Here is a 7,398-nt window from a genome sequence, read left to right as displayed (position 1 = left end):
ATCCAGCATATAAATAAACTGAAAGAAAAAAACCATATGATCAATTCATTAGATGCTGAAAAAGCATTTGACAAAATTCAACATCCATTTATGTTAAAAGTCTTGGAGAGATTAGGGATACAAGGGTCATACCTAAATATAATAAAAGCTATATACAGCAAGCTGACAGCTAACATCAAATTAAACGGAGAAAAACTCAAAGCCATCCCGCTTAACTCAGGAACACGGCAAGGCTGTCCACTCTCACCATAGCTCTTCAATATAATGCTTGAAGTTCTAGCAATAGCAATAAGACAACATAATGGGATCAAGGGGATTCGAATTGGAAAGGAAGAAGTGAAACTTTCATTATTTGCAGATGATATGATAGTGTACATAAGCGACCCCCAAAACTCCCCCAAAGAACTTATACAGCTGATAAACAGCTTTAGTAATGTGGCAGGATACAAGATCAACTCCAAAAAATCAGTCGCCCTCTTATACACAAAGGATAGGGAAGCAGAGAGGGAAATCAGAGAAGCTTCACCATTCACGATAGCCACAAACAGCATAAAATATCTTGGGGTAAATCTAACCAAGGAAGTGAAAGATCTATTTGACAAGAACTTTAAGGCATTGAAGAAAGAAATTGAAGAGGATACCAAAAAATGGATGGACCTCCCTTGCTCTTAGATTGGGAGGATCAACATAGTAAAAATGGCAATTCTACCAAAGGCAATTTATAGATTCAATGCAATCCCCATCAAGATCCCATCAAAATTCTTCACAGATCTGGAGAAGACAATAATCAACTTTATATGGAAAAACAAAAAACCCAGGATAGCCAAAACAATCCTATACAATAAAGGATCTTCTGGAGGCATTACCATCCCTGACTTCAAACTCCATTACAGAGCTACAGTAATGAAAACAGTGTGGTACTGGCATAAAAACAGAGAAGTCGACCAATGGAATCGTATAGAAGACCCGGATTTTATCCCACAAACCTATGAACACCTCATTTTCGATAAAGGAGCTAAAAGTATGCAATGGAAGAAAGAAAGCATCTTCAACAAATGGTGCTGGCACAATTGGATGTCAACCTGTAGAAGAATGAAAATAGACCCATATCTCTCACCGTGCAAAAAACTCAAGTCCAAATGGATTAAAGACCTCAATATCAGTCCGAACACACTGAACCTGATAGAAGAGAAAGTGGGAAATACCCTACAACAGATGGGCACAGGAGATCGCTTCCTATGTATAACCCCAGAAGCACAGACATTAAGGGCAACATTGAATAAATGGGACCTACTTAAACTGAGAAGCTTCTGTAAAGCAAAGGACACTGTCACTAAGACACAAAGGCAACCTACTGACTGGGAGAAGATCTTCACCAACCCTGCAACAGACAAAGGTTTGATCTCCAAAATATATAGAGAACTCAAGAAACTAGACTTTAAAATACTAATTAACCCAATTAAAAAATGGGGCACTGAACTGAGCAGAGAATTCTCAACAGAAGAAGTTCAAATGGCCAAAAGACACTTAAGGTCATGCTCAACTTCCTTAGCAATCAGGGAAATGCAAATCAAAACAACTTTGAGATATCATCTTACACCTGTCAGAATGGCTAAACTCAAAAACACCAAGGATAACCTTTGCTGGAGAGGCTGTGGAAGAACGGGTACCCTCATCCATTGCTGGTGGGAATGCAATCTTGTGCAACCACTGTGGAAGTCAGTGTTTCGGTTTCTCAGGAAATTCGGGATCAACTTACCCCTGGACCCAGCAATATCACTCTTGGGAATATACCCAAGAGATGCTCTATCAAATGACAAAAGCATTTGTTCAACTATGTTCATAGCAGTATTATTTGTAATAGCCAGAACCTGGAAACAACCTAGATGCCCTTCAATGGAAGAATGGATGAAGAAAGTATGGAATATATACACGCTAGAGTACTACGCTGCGGTAAAAAACAATGACTTCTCGAATTTTGCATGCAAATGGATGGAAATAGAAAACACTATCCTGAGTGAGGTGTCCCAGATCCAAAAAGATGAATATGGGATGTACTCACTCATAATTGGTTTCTAGCCATAAATAAGGACCACGGAGTCTACAATAGGTGAACCTAAAGAAGCTAAGGAAGAAGGTGAACCGAAGGAAAAACATATAGTTGTCCTCTTCGCTAAGGGAAGTAGACAAAATTTCTGGGGAGAAAATGGGATCTTGGGGGGGGGTGGGATGGGGGTAAGGGGAGATGGGGAGAGAAAAGGTAGAAGGGAAGGAGGGGGGACCTGGGAAACGGGAGAATTGGGATAAAGGAAAGGTGGATTGGGGAGCATGGAACCACAATTCTTAGTTAAGGGAGCCACTTTAGGGTGGGCAAGCGACTTGACCCTAGAGGGGCTCCCTAGTGCCCAAGATGAGGTTCCCAGTTAGTTCCTTGGGCAGCTGAGGATTGGGAACCTGAAATGACCCTATCCTTGAGCAATACTGACGAATATCTTGCATATCATCATAGAATCTTCATCTGGTGATGGATAGAGATAGAGACAGAGACCCACACAGGAGCACTGGACTGAGCTCCCAAGGTCCCAAGGAGGAGCAGAAGGAGGGAGAACATGAGCAAAGAATTCGGGACCACGAGGCGTGCATCCACCCACTGAGACAGAGGAGCTGATCTACGGGGAGCTCACCAAGGCCAGCTGGACTGTGACCGAAAAAGCATGGGATAAAACCGGACTCTCTGAACATGGCGAACAATGAGGGCTGATGAGACACCAAGGACAACGGCAGGGGGTTTTGATCCTACTTAATGTGCTGGCTTTGTGGGAGCCTAGCCAGTTTGGATGTTCACCTTCCTAGATATGGACGGAGAGGACCTAGGACTTACCACAGGGCAGGGAACCCGGACTGCTCTGTGGACTGGAGAGGGAGGGGGAGAGGAGTGGGGGGAGGGGGAGAAGGGTGGGAGGAGTGGGAGAAGGGTGGGAGGATGGGAAGGGAAATGGGAGGCTGGGAGGAGGTGGAAACTTGTTTTTTGTTTATGTTTTTTTTTCTTCTTTTCGCAATAAAAAAAAAAAAAGAAATGTTTTCCTAACTGAAAAAAAAAAGAAGAAAAATCTACATAGGTACATAGGATTACTTAATAGAATTTTATCCTTACCAGAGTATTAAAAATACTTTTAAATACATTCATTATTGGATTAAATAAGAAATATGAACTTGTTACAGGCTCTACCTAATGTAATAATATAATGAAATTATATTAAAATATAATGAAATTAAATCAGCATAGATAGATTCAATGGAATTCATAAAATTGCTATCATTTGCACATACAATATTTACATGAAAATATTGAAAATGACAGTTATTTTAAAAACTTTTTATACTATGTTCACAAATTACAAAATCAATATAACATCTAATTTCTCTGTATCTGTCAGCATTAAAAAGTTAAAATTTAAAAATACAAAAATGCCAAAAATTAAGTGCTTATGTATGACTCTATTAAAACATACAAAATCTATAGGAAAAATGACTAAACTGTGGCAGAAAAATTCAAGATCTAAAACAATAGAAATTTCATGTGTATAAACAGGAAGACTTTTGTTAGGATCTCAATTCTTCCCAAATCAATCTACTGATTGTATTTAATTCCCTTCCAAATCACAGCAAGTTATTTTTAGAAATCAACAAAGCAATCCTAAAAGTGTATGTATAGAGTCAAAAGATTCAGTATAACTAGCATAATCTTGAAAAAGAACAAAGTCAATGCACTACTGTTGCATGGCTTCAAGGTTTACTATGAATCTAAAATAATTCATATAGTAAGGTACTAGTGAAAGATTACACAAATATGTTAGTAGAATTCTAATAATAGACCTATAAAGCACAGTGAATTAGTTTTTAACAGAGGATCATAGATAAATCATTGAGAATCATATATCTGAATGATAAATATAAGCTGTATAGTATTTGGCTTGGTTATAATTCTTTAGATACATAAAAATCAAGTTTCATTAAAGAAACAAGTCTAATAAATAAGAATATTAATATTACCCCATTGCCTCTGTACACATTCCCTTTCTTACCTCCTAGCATTCTCATTAGATATATGTTGAATGTTTTTACTCTCTTCCATACCCCTTCTTTTCTTCTATCTTATTCTGCTACTAACTGCATTACAGATACATTTCTACATATGTGTCAACTAAACACTATCTGATGAGCTTCTGAACATGTGCATTATTCTATTTTATTTTAATTTTTTGACTTGGTCACAAAATATCATTTCAATGTTGTTAATTTCTAGTTAGGCATAATGATATACGTCTTTAATCTCAGTACTTGGGAATTAGAGGTTGGTGAAACTCTGAAAATTCATGGTCAGTCTGGTCTGCATAATTAGTTTCAGGACAGTAAGGTAGATATAGAGAGACCCTCTATCAAACCAGCAGCAAATACAAACAAAACTAAAGTCATCAATTTCAGAAAAATCTGCAACAAGTAAAGTATAGGAAAACTCAAAAACATTGTTTCTTTTCTTCTTTTTTTCTTATTTTATTGATTTGTATTGAGCTCCACATTTTTCTTTGCTCCCCTCCCTGCTTCTCCCCTCTCCTTTGACCCTCTCCTAAGGTCTCCATGCTCCCAAATTACTCAGGAGATCTTGTCTTTATCTACTTCCCATGTAGATTATATACATGTATGTCTTTCTTACGGTCATCATTCTTGTCTAAGTTCTCTGGGATTGTGATTTGTAGGCTGGTTTTCATTGTTTTATGTTTAAAAACCACCTATGAGTGAGTACATGTGATAATTGTCTTTCTGTGTCTGTGTTACCTCACTCAAAATGATGTTTTCTAGCTCCATCCATTTTCCTGCAAAATTCAAGATGTCATTATTTTTTTTTCTGCTGTGTAGCATCCTATTGTGTAAACGTACCACATTTTCCTTATTCATTCTTTGGTCGAGGGGCATTTAGGTTGTTTCCAGGTTCTGGCTATGAGCATAGTTGAGCAAATGTCTTTGTGGCACAATTGAACATCCTTTGGATATCTATTGAAAAGTGGTATTACTGGGTCTTGAGGAAGGTTGTTTCCTAATTTTCTGAGAAATCACCACACTGACATGCAAAGGTGTTACAGGGAGTGGAGCCCCTTGTTCTGGCCACCTGGCTAGCTTATACCCGAAATAATCACACAGAAACTGTACTCATTAAATTACTGCTTGGCTCATTATCTTTAGCCTCTTATTGGTTAATTCTCACATCTTGATTTAACCCATTTATATTAATTTGTATCACCATGTGGCAGTCACCTACCAGAAAAGAGTCAGCACGTCTGTCTCTGATGGCACCATGGTGTCTCTCTGACTCTGCTTTTTTCCTCCCAGAATTTAGTTCTGTCTTCTCCACCTACCTAAGTTCTACCCTATCAGGAAAAGCAGTTTCTTTATTGATTAACCAATGAAAGCAACACAAATACAGAAGGACCTCCTACACCACAAAGGGGCTGTACAAGCTTGCATTCCCACAAGCAATGCAGAAGTATTCTCTTTCCCCAGAACCGTTCCAGCATAAGTTGTTGCCAGTGTTTTTTATCTTGACCATTCTTACACATGTAAGATGGAATCTCAGAGTTGTTTTGATTTGCATTTCTCTGATGATTAAGGATGTTGAACACTTTCCTAAGTTTCTTTCAGCCATTTTAGATTCCTCCGTTGAGAGTTCTCTACCATTCACAATTTCCACAAATAGCATAAAATATAATGGAGTAACTCTAACCAATCAAGTGAAAGATTTGTATGACAACAACTTTAAATCTTTAAAGAAAGAAATTGAAGAAGACACCAGAAAGTGGAAAGATCTCCCATGCTTTTGGGTAGTCAGAATTAACATAGTAAAAATGGCAATCTTACCAAGTAGGGATAGTTTGAGTTTTTCCCTTCCTATCATTATACCCTTTATGCCTTTCTTGTCTAATTGCTTTAGGTAAGACTTTGAGAACTATGTCAAATAAAAGAAGGAGTGGACATTCTTATTTCATTTCTAATTTTAAAAGATATTCTCTCATTTTTTCTCCAATTAATAATAATGCTTGGTATAAGATTGTTATATACAGGCCTTATTATTTTGAGGTATATTCTATTTAGTTAGTCCTAAAGTCTCCAGAACTTTTATCAAGAGAACATGTTGAATTTTGTCACAGTTTTTCAGCATTTAATGAAATAATTATGTAGATCTTATCCTTGACTTCATATATATGATTTACTGATTTGCATGTGTTGAACCAATCTTGCATTTCTTTGATGAAGAGGTCACTTGATCATAACATATAATCTTGCTAAATTCACCTTATAAGTATTTTGTTGAGAAAAGTGTAGAAAAAAGATTTTCCAATCTAATGGTCCTAAGAAGGCAGCTGGTATAGATTTCCTAATATCTAACCAAAAAGACTTCAAATTAAAATTATTCAGAAGAGATAGAGGACATTTTATATTCATCAAAAAAATCCATCAAGATGAAGTCTCAATTCTGAATATTTGTACTCCCAATACAAGGACATCTTCATTTGTAAAAGAAACTAAAGCTTAAATCACACATTGAATCCCACATACTAACAGTGGGAGTTTTCAACAACCCACTCTTCCCAATGGACAAGTCTTCCAGACAAAAACTAAGCAGGTAAATAAGGGAACTATCAGATATTACGACTCAAATGAACCTAACAGATATCTGTAGAACATTTCACCCAAATACAAGAGAATACACCTTCTCAGCACCTCATGGAACGTTCTCTAAAATTGACTACATAATTGATCACAAAGCAAATCTCAAAAGATACAAAAAATGGAATAAATCCCTGATTTTATTGTATCACCATGGCTTAAAGCTGGAATTCAAAAACAACACAAATTACAGAAAACCTACAAACTCTGGAAAACTTAATATGCCTTAAGCACTTGAATAAAGGTTTTCCTTTTGAAGCACACCATAACAGATATATCTGCCAAATAATTCTGCTAGGAAATTCATTTATGTCCCTGATTGTTGGGCCAGGTCATGAACATCTCCACAGGAAAGGAGTCAAATTGATCTTGTAATTTCCCACATCATAGAAAATAGACAGACTAAAGGTAGGCCCACATTATTCTAATTTATCATCCTTTCTTTCTGTTTTGTTATCTGTTTTCTCACAAAATTATGTTTGTAATTTGACCTTGTGACTTCCAGTTCACTTTTGTACTATCTAAGTTTCCTTGTTGACTGTTAGCCCTCATAACTTTATAACAATATCAGATACAGAATTTTTAACTTTATAAACCCTTTCAGAAAATATACCACCAACATAAAGATTCTTAGTTTATATTACTTATTGTACTTATTTTATATTATTCATTGGC

Source organism: Microtus oregoni, unplaced genomic scaffold (genome assembly GCF_018167655.1).
Source record: "Microtus oregoni isolate MIOR12 unplaced genomic scaffold, Mior012 000059F_ref0000304, whole genome shotgun sequence".
Classification (NCBI taxonomy): domain Eukaryota; kingdom Metazoa; phylum Chordata; class Mammalia; order Rodentia; family Cricetidae; genus Microtus; species Microtus oregoni.
The sequence above is the reverse complement of the archived record's forward strand: the minus strand, read 5'-3'. Positions refer to the sequence as shown.